At 37.8% G+C, this 15,257-nt stretch overlaps 1 protein-coding gene across 1 annotated transcript in view; it reads left to right on the forward strand.

Annotated features, from left to right (window-relative positions):
• Positions 1-15,257, forward strand: part of KHDRBS2 (KH RNA binding domain containing, signal transduction associated 2) — a gene marked incomplete at both ends in the record, with an annotated part of 694,748 nt that overhangs the window by 570,142 nt on the left and 109,349 nt on the right. The window lies entirely within an intron of this gene.

Consider the following 15,257-nt stretch of genomic DNA (forward strand, 5'->3'; position numbering starts at 1 on the left):
GAGAAAAATTAAAAAAGTATATATATATAAATAGAGCAACAAAATCAATAAACAATTCTACCAATTATAATAAGCTTTAAATATTAAACTAAGATAAACATAAAACCAGAAACAAATAGTTGCAGAAAGCAAACCCCATGTCTACAGTAGCTCCCAAAGTCCACTGCCTTAATTTTGGGATGATTTGTTGTCTATTCAGGTATTCCACAAATGTAGGGTACATCAAATGTATTTTGGAGATTTAATCCACTGCTCCTGAGGCTGCTCGGAGAAATGTCCCTTTCTTTTCTTTGTGTGCACAGCTCCTGGGGTCCAGCTTTGTATTGGGCCCTGCCTCTGCATGTAGGTCACCCTCTGGCGTCTGTTCTTCAACCAGACAGGAGGGGCTAAAGGAGAGAGTGATTAAGGGGCTCTGGCTCATTTAGACCAGTGGGAGGGAGGGCTACGGAATGCAGGGCAAGCCTGCAGTAGCAGAGGCTGACATGATGTTGCAACAGACTGAGGTGCATCTTGTGTTCTTCTGGGGAAGTTGTCCCTGAATCACAGGACCCTGGCAGTGGTGGGCTGTGCAGGCTCCTGGGAGGGGAGATGTGGTGTAACCTGTGCTTGCACATAGGATTCTTGGTGGCTGCAGCAGCAGCCTTAGCATCTTATGCACGTTTCTGGTGTCCACGCTGATAGCTCTGGCTCACGCCCATCTCTGGATGTTTAAATCTCTGCTTGTTTAGGCAGTTCTCTGATAACCTTCTCACGCACCCTGAAACAATTCTCTCTTGCCTCTTAGGCAGTTCCAGACTTTTTCCCGGACTCCCTCCTGGCTACCTGTAGCACACTAGCCCCCTTCAGGCTGTATTCATGCAGCCCACCCCAGTCCTCTCCCTGGGATCTGACCTCCAAAGCCCGAGCCTCAGCTCCTAACCCCCACTCTCCCCAGTGGATGAGTAGACAATCCTCTCAGGCTGGTGAGTGTTGGTCAGCACTGATCCTCTGTGTGGGAATCTCTCCACTTTGTCCTCTGCACCCCTGTTGCTGCACTCTCCTCCATGGCTCTGAAGCTTCCCCCCACCCACCCCCATCTCCACAAGTGAAGGGGCTTCCTAGTGTGGAAAGTTTTCCTCCTTCATGACCCCCTCCCCAAAGTGCAGGTCCCACCCCTACTGTTTTGTCTCTGTTTTTTTTTTCTTTTTTTTTTTTTGCTCTACCCATGTACATGGGGAGTTTTTTGCCTTTTGGGAAGTCTGAGAGCATTCAGTAGGTATTCTGTAGGAGTTGTTCCACATGTAGATGTATTTTTGATGTATTTGTGGAGAGGAAGGTGATCTCTATGTCTTACTCCTCCGCCATCTTGAAGGTCCCCCACTGTATCCCATAGATTTTGTAAGGTTGTGTTTTCATTTGTCTTGAGGTATTTTCTGATTTCTTCTTTGATTTCATCATTGACCCCCTGGTGTTTTATTAGTGTGTTGCTTAGTCTACATGTGTTTGTTCTTTTCCTGTTTTTCTTCCTGTGGTTGTTTTACAGTTTTGCAACACTGTGGTCAGAAAAGATGCTTGAAATAATTTCTAGCCTCTTAAATTTGTTGAGGTTTGATTTGTGACATAGTATGTGGTCTATCTTAGAAAATGTTCCATGTGCACCTGAAAATAATGTGTATTCTATGGGGGTTTTTTTGGATATAGTATCCTATAGATGTCAATTAAGTCCAACTGGTCTATTGAGTCATTTAGGACCTTTGTTGCCATATTTATTTTCTGTCTGTATGATCTGCCCATTGATGTCAGTGGGGTGTTAAAGTCTCCTATTATTATTGTACTCTTGTCCATTTCTCACTTTGTGTATGTTAGTATTTGTTTTACATATTCAAGTGCTCCTATATTGTGTGCATATATGCTAAGGAGTGTAATACCCTCTTCTTGTATTGATCCCTTATCATTATACAATGTCCTTCTTTGTCTTTCTTTATGGTCATTGTTTTGAAGTCTATTTTGTCTGATATGTGTGTTGCTATCCCTGCTTTCTTCTCATTTCCATTTGCATGAAAAATAATCTCTTTCCATCTCCACACTTTCAATCTGTGTGTTTCTTTCACCCTGAAGTGAGTCTCTTGTAGGCAGAATATTGTAACTTTTTGGGTTTTTTTGATCCAATCTGCCACTCTATGTTTTTTGATTGGAGCATTTATTCCATAAGTCCTTTGACATTTAAAGTAATCATTGATGGGTACGTACTTATTGTCATTTTAAACCTTGTTTTCCAGCTGTTTTGTAGTTCATTTTGTTTCATTTCTTCTTTTATTTAATGGTCTGATAATTTGTGTGTGTGTGTACATGACTCTATTGCTGTTTTTGATTTGTGGAGTCCAAAAATGTTGACCCATAACTGTATCTACTTGCTTTAAACTGATAATCAGACAAGTTCAAACACATTCTAAATGACCTACATTTTTATATTCCCTCCCCCACATTTTGTGATGTTGGTGTCCTATTTTACATCCTCATGCTTATCCTTTTGCTATTAATTTTACTTATAATTGCTTTTACATTTTTATTGTGTTTTAATCTGTTTACTGTTTTTTTTTAAAGTGCTCTTCAGTCCTTTTATAGGTTTGCCTTTCTTACTGAGATGTTCCCTTTCCTATGGATTGTTGCTTCTTTTCTATTCAGAGAAGATCCTTCAATATTTCTTTAAAGGTAGGCTTAGTTTGCTGAATTATTTTAGTTTTTGCTTGTCTGAGAAATTCTTTATCTGTCCTTCTATTCTGATAATCTGAGTAGAATATCCCAGGTTGCAGATTTTTCCCTTTCATGACTTTGAGTACATCAGGCCACTCCTGAAAATCTCCTGGCCTGAAAATCTCTGCAGAGGAAACAACTGTAGCCTTATGGGAGTTGCCTTGTGACTGAGTCTTTGTTTTTCTCTTGCTGTCTTTAGAATCTTCTCCTTATTTTTAAGATTTGCCATTTTTATTATGATATTTCTTGGTGTGGGTCTTTTGGGGTTCATCTTGTTTGGGGCCTTTTGTGCTTCCTGTACCTGAATATCTGTTTCCTGATTTAGGTTTGGGAAGTTTTCAGCCATAATTTCTTCAAATACATTTTGAATCCCCTTTTCTATCCCTTTTCCTTCTGGAGCCTCTATTATGTGTCAGTTGGAGCAATATATATTATCCCATAGATCTCGAGTGTTGTGTTATTCTTTTTTCTTTTATTGGTATTTTTGCATGCTTTTCTGTGTGGGTGGTTTCCTTTATTCTACATTCCAGATGTGTTTATTGTTCTTCTGTGTGATTTAGCCTGCCATTCATTGTTTCTAGATTGGTTTTTATCTCAGCAATTAAATTGTCTCATTTTGATTGGTTCATCTTTATAATTTCTAGTTCCTTGTTACAGTGATCTGAATTTCTATAGATAATCCTTCTTAATTCCTTTAGCATTATTATTGGCTCCTTTTTGAACTTGTGGTCAAGTAAACTGGTGAGGTCTGTTTCATTTGTTTTTTCAGAGGAGTTTTCTTGTTCTTTAATTGGAAGTAGTTCTTCTGCTGTGTTCATTTTACTTAACTTTCTCTGTCTCTATGAATTTAGAAGGAACAGTTATCGACTGTGGTCTTGAAAAAGTGATTTTATGGGTTAACATCCCTGTGTAGACTGTGTGTATCCAATATTTTTAGTGTGAGGGCTGAGTTGGTTTTGGATGCCAGCCATGTTTTTCCTCAGAGTATGGTAGACATTATCCCCTTGATAGGGAGTGTGATTGATGTTGTGGTGTCCAGAGCCTGTGCTGGTTGTGAGGTGGGCTTTTCCCTTTGATCTATGGCTGTCACAGCCATGTTGGGGTCAGGATCTTCTCTCCAGTTGTTGGAGTAGAAGCCCCAAGAGTTGGGTTAATCAAGCTCCATTGCCACTGAGTGCATGCCCTGCCCCTAAGGAGGTGACAGCTGAAACAAGTGAAGCACATGCAGACACAGTGAACCTATGTGCCATCCATGCGGGCATCCACAGTTCCACCCAGAAGCAACACAAGGTCACATCCCATTCTCCTTTGTGTTCATCCCAAATCTACTGCAAGTCTCAGGCTGGGGATGAGGCCCAATGGCTACAGGAATCAAGGTGGCTATGCTGCTGCTTGGGACCTGGACTGCCTCTGTGGCAAATTTCTCCCAGGACCTGTCTGCCACAGAGCCAACACCAAGCTCTGATATAGAGTGGATGGATCTAGGGTGCTCCCACTGGGAAATGATTCACCACACTCTCCCACCCAGGGCCTGTCTACCAGAGACACACCTCTGACATGTGCAAGCTTACAATGGGCCCCATGACTAGAGTTGCCACTGTTATGTGCATGCTAATGGGCTTCATAACTCCCTCTGACCACACACTCCCAAGCTGTCTCCATGCAGCTAGACCAAGTCTTTTCCCAGGGCCTGTCTGTCTGAGATTCATTGCTTATCCACTGCACATTCTTGTGGTTCTGCCCACTTTTCTCACTGAACTGTCTGGTTTAATTCTCTGCCCCCATGCATGTGCTGACAATGGTTTCCCTGGTTCCACCCTGATCACACTCCAGGTGCCGCAGTCTGTCTTCATAGCTAGACCAAACCTCTGTCCTGATTTTGGGTCAGGCTGTGGTGTGGAGTGAGCAGGGCTGGGGTGTTAACCCCTTCAGATTGGGAAGTGCAGCAAGGTAGTAGCTGCCAGCACAGGTCTCCCCACTCTGATTGAGATAGCAAGCTTTTACCCACACGCTCCTCGGGAGTAGAGTTTAAGCTTCTCCAGCCCCTCAATCTTCCCCAGCAGATTTCCCAGCAGGAAGTGGGCTCCCAAGATGAGGGTCTGCCCATATGATCTTCTCCTCTTTACTGATCCCTCCCAGGGATGCTGGTCCTGACCTAATGGCCTTTTTTTTTCCTTTCTACCCATTTACAGGGAGATCTTTCTTGCAGCTTTAGTTTTATATGAGGTCTTCTACTAGTTTCCAGTTAGTTTTCTGTGAGAATTTTTCCACATGTAGATGTATTTTTGATGTGTTTGTTGGGACAGGTGGGCTCCACGTCCTCCTACTCTGCCATCTTGATCCCTCTCTTCAAGTTTACAGTAGGTTGTGTTCCCCAGTATTTTTTCTTTGGTCATACATGACATAAGCCAGAGTCAAAAACAACAAATATTTCAGAGCATAAAAGTCGGTAAGGATTTCTTTCCCAACAATATTTAGTAGAAGATTTTGTTTTAATATATGTTATGAGTTCACTATTTTGCTTATAACTGTAAATAGAAAACTACACAAATTTTTAGCCAGCATTGATTTGGAATACACCTGGAAAAATATTATATCCAATATATGAATGCAATATTACTAAAATACTGTACTTGGATAATAGATTAGAGTGTCTCTAACAATGTTAAAATATGAGGTACTGTGCAAACCAATGTTTTGTTATTCAGAACTATACAAAAATCAACTTCTTAGAGGCATGCAGTTTTAGGGAACAAACTTACTTTGCCAGATTCCTGAACTGAACTCAGATTATGGTAAATCTTTACTTCTTAAAATCTAGTCTCCTTTAAAAAACTCATGCTCTTACAGAAAAAGTATCATTACACTGAAAATTTCTGAGTATATGAGTAATATATGAGTAAATATATGAGTAAATTTATGAGTAATATATTAGTAAATATATGAGTAAATTTTCCAAATGAAACTGGTTGGAAGAAAGCCAGGCATCAGTCCAGAATACAGGTTAAATACAGGTTAGAACTTTGACATTCATGAAGAATATGAGCTTTTTGGATTGATAATACATCAGACCAATTTACAAAATAAGCAAATCAATAAAATAAAAACCATAAAACTTTAATAAGAGGGAGGATGTAGTGCTTAATATACTACCTTTGTCTTTTTTTTTAATGAAAGGCATATAAAAGCTGAATAATCACTTTCTAAAGAAAATCCATGTTTTTCATCTGTAATGAAAAAATGACAAGAACTAAAATGGGTAAATTACTCATTGTCTGTAATAGCATCTGTCATGTACTATTCTCAAAAATTACAAGAGATTTGAAACTATAATCATGGTATCACATATAATTTCAGTCATAATTTTATACTAAATCCACTCTTTGACAATTAAGTTCATTTGTAGAAATCTATCCTAAGGAGATAATGAGAGGTAAGATCAAAGATTAATATTCACAGATGTTCTTTATAGAATTATTATAATAACCAAATGTTGAAAACAAACTAAATGTTTAATTAAAAAGGCCTGGTAAAATAAATCGTTGTACATTCCTAACTACACCACAACTATATGCACTAAAATAGTATATTTTTAGGACTATTCAAGAATAATTAAAACAGGGAAGGAGTGGCCAAGATGGCAGAGTAGGAAGACCTTAAGTTCAACTCCTCTCATGTGCGCACCAAATTTTCTATTTACAGAGCAACTATTGACGAGACAGACCAGAAGACTAGCAGAAAAAATGTCCTGCAACTAATGATATAAATAAGGAACCACAATTAGGCGGTAGGAGGGGCAGAGTCATGGTATAGTCAAGATCCATACTCCCAGGTGGGAGACCCAAAAATGGGAGGATAATTAGAATTGCACATGTTCTCCCCTAGGAATGACGGGTCTCATCCCCACCTTGGGCTCTGCAGCCTGGGGGTCCTGTATTGGGAAATCAGGCCCCCAGAATGTTTGGCTTTGAAGGCCAGGGAGTTCAACTTCTTGAAGAACCAGAGAGCTGTGGGAAATAGAGACTCTATTCTTAAAGGGTGCATACATAATCCCATACATGCTCCAGGACCCAGGGTAAGACACAACTGCTGATCTTGGAGAGTCTCCTGCAGAAGCAGGAGGCAATGGAGCTCACTGTGGGGACACAGACACTGGTGGGAGCTATTTTGTAGATCTCATTCTGCCACAAGGACACAGGTGCTGGCAAGCACCATTTTGGAATCCTCCTTCTAGCTCATTGGTGCCAGGACCGGGGTCCTCCCACCATTCTGTCAGAACAAGTACTGGGATGACTCAGGCTAAGGAATGAGACAGGTGGAGAGACAGCCCCACCCACTAGCAGACCTACTATCTTTTTTTAAAATTTTGTTTGTTTATTTTAAATTGTAGTAAAATACACATAACATAAAATTTACCATCTCAACCATTTTTAAATGTACAGTTCAGTAGTTTTAAGTACATTCACTTTGTTGTGCAATCATCACACCATCGATCTCCAGGGTTCTTTTCATCTTGCAAACCTGAAACTCTGCCCCCATTAAACAATAATTTCCCATTCCCCTGTCCCTCAGCCCAGGACAACCACCATTATACTTTGTATTTCTAAATATTTGATTACTTTAGGTATGTTATGTAGTGAATCATCCAGTATTTGTCCTTTTGTGGCTCATTTCACTGAGCATCATGTCCTCAAGGTCCATCCATGTTGTACAGATACTAGCATTACCTTCCTTTTTAAGGCTGAATAATATTCCATTGTATGGATGGACCACATTTTGCTTATCTATTTAATAATCTGCCAGTGAATGCTTGGATTTCTTGCACCTTTTGGTTATTATGAATACTGCTGTGAACATGAGTGGACAAATACATTTTGAGACTCTGCTTTCAATTCTTTTGATTGTATTATCAAAAATGGAATTGCTGGATTGTATGGTAATTCTATTTTTATTTTTTTACATCTTTATTGGAGTATAATTGCTTTACAATGGTGTGTTAGTTTCTGCTTTATAACAAAGTGAATCAGTTATACATATACATATGTTCCCATATCTATTCCCTCTTGCATCTCCCTCCCTCCCATTCTCCCTATCTCACCCCTCTAGATGGGCATGAAGCACCAAGCTGATCTCCCAGTGCTATGTGGCTGCTTCCCACTAGCTATCTATTTTACATTTGGTAGTGTATATATGTCCATGCCACTCCCTCGCTTTGTCACAGCTTACCCTTCTCCCTCTCCATATCCTCAAGTCCATTCTCTAGTAGGTCTGTGTCTTTATTCCTGTCTTACCCCTAAGTTCTTCATGACATTTTTTTCCTTAAATTCCATATATATGTGTTAGCATACAGTATTTGTCTTTCTCTTTCTGACTTAATTCACTCTGTATCACAGACTCTAGGTCCATCCACCTCATTACAAAAAGCTCAATCTCGTTTCTTTTTATGGTTGAATAATATTCCATTGTATATATGTGCCACATCTTCTTTAACCATTCATCTGATTATGGACTTATGTTGTTTCCATCTCCTGGTTATTGTAAATAGAGCTGCAATGAACATTTTGGTACATGACTCTTTTTGAATTATGGTTTCTCAGGGTATATGCCCAGTAGTGGGATTGCTGGGTCATGTGGTCGTTCTATTTGTAGTTTTTTAAGGAACCTCCATACTGTTCTCCATAGTGGCTGTACCAATTCACATTCCAACCAGCAGTGCAAGAATTTTCCCTTTTCTCCACACCCTCTCCAGCATTATTGTTTGTAGATTTTTTGGTGATGGCCATTCTGACTGGTGTGAGATGATATCTCATTGTAGTTTTGATTTGCATTTCTCTAATGATTAATGATGTTGAGCATTCTTTCATGTGTTTGTTGGCAATCTGTATATCTTCTTTGGAGAAATGTCTATTTAGGTCTTCTGCTCATTTTTGGATTGGGTTGTTTGTTTTTTTGATATTGAGCTGCATTATCTGCTTATAAATTTTGGAGATTAATCCTTTGTCAGTTGCTTCATTTACAAATATTTTCTCCCATTCTGAGGGTTGTCTTTTGGTCTTGTTTATGGTTTCCTTTGCTGTGCAAAAGCTTTGAAGTTTCATTAGGTCCCATTTGTTTACTTTTGTTTTTATTTCCATTTCTCTAGGAGGTGGGTCAAAAAGGATCTTGCTGTGATTTATGTCATAGAGTGTTCTGCCTATGTTTTCCTCTAAGAGTTTGATAGTTTCTGGCCTTACACTTAGGTCTTTAATCCATTTTGAGCTTACTTTTGTGTATGGTGTTAGGGAGTGATCTAATCTCATACTTTTACATGTACCTGTCCAGTTTTCCCATCACCACTTATTAAAGAGGCTGTCGTTTCTCCACTGTACATTCCTGCCTCCTTTATCAAAGATAAGGTGACCATATGTGCATGGGTTTATCTCTGGGCTCTCTATCCTCTTCCATTGATCTATCTTTCTGTTTTTGTCAGGCTTACTATCTTAAACACCTCCAAGCCAGCCTCCTCATGACCTGGCCCTGCCCACCATTGGTCAGCGACATGCACACAAGGCAAGGGCTGTTAACCAACCAGACTGGGGACCAGCCACACCTAGCAGACTGCCCATAGTAGTCTGTCTGCCACAACTGAAGGACACACGCAGCCCTCATAGGGGGCACCCTAGAGCATACAGTTTGGGTGACCACAGGGGAGTGCACTGCTGGGAAGCATAGGGTGTCTCCCATAAAAGGCCTCTTCTCTAAGGTCAGAAAACATAACCAACTTACCAAACATATAGAAATTTAAAAAGCCATTTAGGCAAAATGATGCCGCAGAGGAATATCTTCCAAACAAAGAACAAGATAAAACCCGAGAAGAACTAAGTGAAGTGGAGATAGAAAACTACCTGACGTAGAGTTCAGGGTAATGATCATAAAGATGTTACAACCAACAGGACAGAAATACAAAGATCATAAGATATTACTACAAACAGTTATACACCAATGAAGTAGATAACCTAGAAACAATGGACAGGCCCGCGTACCACACACGCACAAAAATATTACAATGTCCTTTTTTGCTGATCTAGAGCAAAAAAAACTTAAAATTTGTATAGCACACAGAAGACCTTTAAAAGCCAAAGCAATCTTGAGAAAGAAGAACAAAACTGGATTTACCATGTTCCCAGATTTCAGACTGTACTACAAAGCAAAAGTAATCCACACATAATGCCACTGGAACAAAGGCACATAGGTTAATGGAACAGAATTGAGAGCCAAGAAATGTATCCATACTTATTTGAGTAATTAATCTAAAACAAAGGAGGCAAGAATATACAATCATGATAAGATAGCCTCTTCAATAAATGGTGTTGGGGAAACTAGACAGCTACTTTCAAAAGAATGAAACTGGAGTGTTCTCTCACACCATACACAAAAGTATACTCAGAATGGATTAAAGGCTGAAAAGTAAGACCTGAAACCATGAAATTTCTAGAAGTAAACATAAGCAGAAATCTCTTTGACTTCAGTATTAGTAATATTTTTTGTATGTCTCAGGCAATGGAAACAAAAGCAAAAATAAACTAATGAGACTACATCAAACTAAAAAGCTTTTGCACACTGAAGGAAACTATCAGCAAAATGAGAAGACCACCTACTAAATTGGAGAATATATTTACAATTGATAGATCCAGTAAGGGGTTAATATCCAAAATATACAAAGAACTCATACAAGTTAACATCAAAAAAAAAGACCTGATTAAAAAATAGGCATAGGTTCTGAATAGACATATTTTTCCAAAGAAGACATACAGATGGTCAGCAGGCACATGAAAAGATGCTCTCCACAAGAGATATCATCTCACACCTGTCAGAATGGCTATTATCAAAAATACATAAAATAACAAGTGTTGGTGAGGATGTGGAGAAAATGAACCCTCAAGCACTGTCAGTGGGAAAGTAAATTGGTGTAGCTACTGTGGAATACAGTACAAAGGTTCCTCAAAATCTTAAAAAAAACCCAAAAACCTACCATTCTGTCTATTCTTTCCACTCCTGAAATTGCTAATTTGAAAAGATATATGCACTCCTATGTTCATTGCAGCATTATTTATAATAGTCAAGGTACAGAAGCAACCTAAGTGCCCATCAGTAGATGAATGGATAAATAAAATGTTGTATAGATATACAATGAAATATTAGCCATAAAAAATGAAATCTTGCCATTGCAAAAACATGGATGGACCTAAAGGATACTATGCTAAGTAAAATAAGTCAGATGGAGAAAGACAAATACAAAACAAAACAAATGAACAAACGTAGGAGAAACAGTGTTACAGACACAGAGAAGCAACAAGTATTGTTAGAGGGGAGGGGGATGGGAGGAAGAAAGAAATAGGTGAGGGATATTTCAGAGATCCAACCTTCCAGTTGCAAAATAAGTGAGTCATGGGTATAAATGTACAGTGTGGAGAATATAGATAGTCAATAACTATGTGATAATTTTGTATGGTGACATATCATAACTAGAATTATTGTTGTGGTCATTTTGAAATGTATAGAAATATTGACTCACTATGCTGTGTATCAGGAAGTAACCTAGTGTTGTACGTCAATTATACTTCACAGACAAACAAACAAACTCATAGGAGAAGCGACAAGATTTCTGGTTACCAGAGGCAAGAGGTGGCTGGATGGGGAATTTGAGGAAAGTAGTCAAAAAGTATGTCTCCAGTTAAAAGATAAATAAGTACTCAGGATGTAATGTATAATATGATACATGTAATTAACACTGCTGTGTGTTATATATGAGAGTTATTAAGAGAGCAAATGTTAAGAGTTCTCATCACGAGGAAAATTTTTTTCTATCTATTTAATCTTGCATCTATATTTGATGATAAATGCTCACTAGACAATGTATTTGATGATGTATGCAAGTCAAATCATCATGCTGCACACCTTAAACTTAAAAAGTACTGTATGTCAATTATATTTCAATAACACTGGAAGAAAAACAATGCCAAGGAAACTCAAGAACACCTGTAACTTGTCACAGTACTGGACTTCCACCTCCTGCTAGTGATAGCATTTAGCAACCAACCATATAAAGATAAGCATAGCTTTGGCTTGCCAGCACCAAATTTTAAAAGAAGTTTTGCAATGTTGCAGTTTTTTGCCTTTATAAACCACTGACATTTCTCTCTTCCGTGGAATACATTTTTGACTCCAACTTGAATTGCAGTTATCATACCCAAAATAAAATCTTATTTCTTTGCAAAAAAAAAAAAAAAGGAAAATAGCTTGCTTGATATATATATATATATATATATATATATATATATATATATATATATATATATATATATATATATATATACCCCCATTATATATAAATGTATACAGATTTATGTAAAAGAAAATGTGGATATTGAAATTTGTTTAAAATTTTTATTGGGACAAGAGGGCAGAGAGAAGAAGCAAGAAGAACTACAATCCTGCAGCCTGTGGAACAAAAACCACATTCACTGAAAGATAGACAATATGAAAAGGCAGAGAGCTATGTACCAGATGAAGGAACAAGATAAAACCCGAGAAAAACAACTAAATGAAGTGGAGATAGGCAACCTTCCAGAAAAAGAATTCAGAATAATGATAGTGAAGATGATCCAGGACCTCAGAAAAAAAATGGAGGCAAAGATCGAGAAAATGGAAGAAATGTTTAGCAAAGACCTAGAAGGATTAAACAACAAACAAACACAGATGAACAATACAATAACTGAAATGAAAAATACACTAGAAGGAATCAATAGCAGAGTAACTGAGGCAGAAGAATGGATAAGTGACCTGGAAAACAGAATGGTGGAATTCACTGCTGCAGAACAGAATAAAGAAAAAAGAATGAAAAGAAATGAAGACAGCCTAAGAGACCTCTGGGACAGCATTAAGCACAACAATATTCACATTATAGGGGTCCCAGAAGGAGAAGAGAGAGAGAAAGGACCAGAGAAAATATTTGAAGAGATTATAGTTGAAAACTTCTGTAACATGGGAAAGGAAATAGCCACCCAAGTCCAGGAAGCACAGCAAATCCCATACAGGATAAACCCAAGGAGAAACACGCCGAGACACATAGTAATCAAATTGACAAAAATTAAAGACAAAGAAAATTATTGAAAGCAGCAAGAGAAAAATGACAAATAACATACAAGGGAACACCCATAAGGTTAACAGCTGATTTCTCAGCAGAAACTCTACAAACCAGAAGGGAGTGGCATGATATACTTAAAGTGATGAAAGGGAAGAACCTACAACCAAGATTACTCTACCCAGCAAGGATCTCATTCAGATTCGATGGAGAAATGAAAAGCTTTACAGACAAGCAAAAGCTAAGAGAATTCAGCACCACCAAACCAGCTCTACAACAAATGCTAAAGGAACTTCTCTAAATGGGAAACACAAGAGAAGAAAAGGATCTACAAAAACAAACCCAAAACAATTAAGAAAATGATTATAGGAACATACATATTGATAATTACCTTAAATGTGAATGGATTAAATGCTCCAAACAAAAGACACAGGCTTGCTGAATGGATGCAAAAACAAGAACCATATATATGCTGTCTACAAGACAACCACTTCAGACCTAGGGACACATACAGACTGAAAGTGAGGGGATGAAAAAAGATATTCAATGCAAATGGAAACAAAAAAAAGGTGGAGTAGCTATACTCAAATCAGATAAAAGAGACTTTAAAATAAACAATGTTACAAGAGACAAGGAAGATACTACATAATGATCAAGGGATCAATTGAAGAAGAAGATATAAAACTTAAAAATATATATGCACCCAACATAGGAGCACCTCAATACATAAGGCAACTGCTAACAGCTATAAAAGAGGAAATCGACTGTAACACAATAATAGTGGGGGACTTTAACACCTCACCTACACCAATGGACAGATCACCCAAAATGAAAATAAACAAGGAAATAGAAGCTTTAAATGACATAATAGACCACATAGATTTAATCGATATTTATAGGACATTCCATCCAAAAACCGCAGGTTACACTTTCTTCTCAAGTGCGCATGGAACATTCTCCAGGATAGATCACATCTTGGGTCACAAATCAAGCCTCAGTAAATTTAAGATAATTGAAATCATATCGAACATCTTTTCTGACCACAACGCTATGAGACTAGAAGTGAATTACAGGGAAAAAAACATAAAAAAACACAAACAAATGGAGGTTAAACAATACGTCACTAAATAAGCAAGAGATCACTTAAGAAATCAGAGGAAATCAAAAAATACCTAGAGACAAATGACAATGAAAACACGATGATCAAAAACCTATGGGATGCAGCAAAAGCAGTTCTAAGAGGGAAGATTATAGCTATACAAGCCTACCTCAAAAAGCAAGAAAAATCTCAAGTAAACGAACTAACCTTACACCTAAAGGAACTAGAGAAGAAGAACAAACAAAACCCAAAGTTAGCAGAAGGAAAGAAATCGTAAAGATCAGAGCAGAAATAAATGAAATAGAAACAAGGAAAACAATAGCAAAGATCAATAAAACTACAAGCTGGTTCTTTGAGAAGATAAATAAAATTGATAAACCATGAGCCAGACTCATCAAGAAAAAGAGGGAGAGGACTCAAATCAATAAAATTAGAAATGAAAAAGGAGAAATTACAACAGACACTGCAGAAATACAAAGCATCCTAAGAGACTACTACAAGCAACTCTATTCAAATAAAATGGACAACCTTGAAGAAATGGACAAATTCTTAGAAAGGTATAACCTTCCAAGAATGAACCAGGAAGAAATAGAAAATATGAACAGACAAATCACAAGTAATGAAATTGAAACTGTGATTAAAAATCTTCCAACGAACAAAAGTCCAGGACCAGATGGCTTCACAGGTGAATTCTATCAAGCATTTAGAGAAGAGCTAAAGCCCTTCTTTCTCAAACTCTTCCAAAAAATTGCAGAGGAAGGAACACTCCCGAACACATTGTATGAGGCCACCATCACCCTGATATCAAAACCAGACAAAGATACTACAAAAAAGAAAATTACAGACCAATATCACTGATGAATATAGCTCCAAAAATCCTCAACAAAATACTAGCAAACAGAATCCAACAACATATTAAAAGGATTATGCACCATGGTCAAGTGGGATTTATCCCAGGGATGCAAGGACTCTTCAATATATGAAAATCAATCAATGTGATACACCATATTAACAAATTGAAGAATAAAAATCATATGATCATCTCAATAGATGCAGAAAAATGTTTTGGCAAATTTCAACACCTATTTATGATAAAAACTCTCCAGAAAGTGGGCATAAAGGGAAACTACCTTAACATAATAAAGGCCATATATGACAAGCCCACAGCAAACATCATTCTCAATGGTGAAACACTGAAAGCATTTCCTCTAAGATCAGGAATGAAACAAGGATGTCCACTCTCACCACTATTATTCAACATAGTTTTGGAAGTCTTAGACATGGCAATCAGAGAAGAAAAAG

This window comes from Grampus griseus (assembly GCF_964374135.1).
Source record: "Grampus griseus genome assembly, chromosome: 10".
NCBI classification, from domain to species: domain Eukaryota; kingdom Metazoa; phylum Chordata; class Mammalia; order Artiodactyla; family Delphinidae; genus Grampus; species Grampus griseus.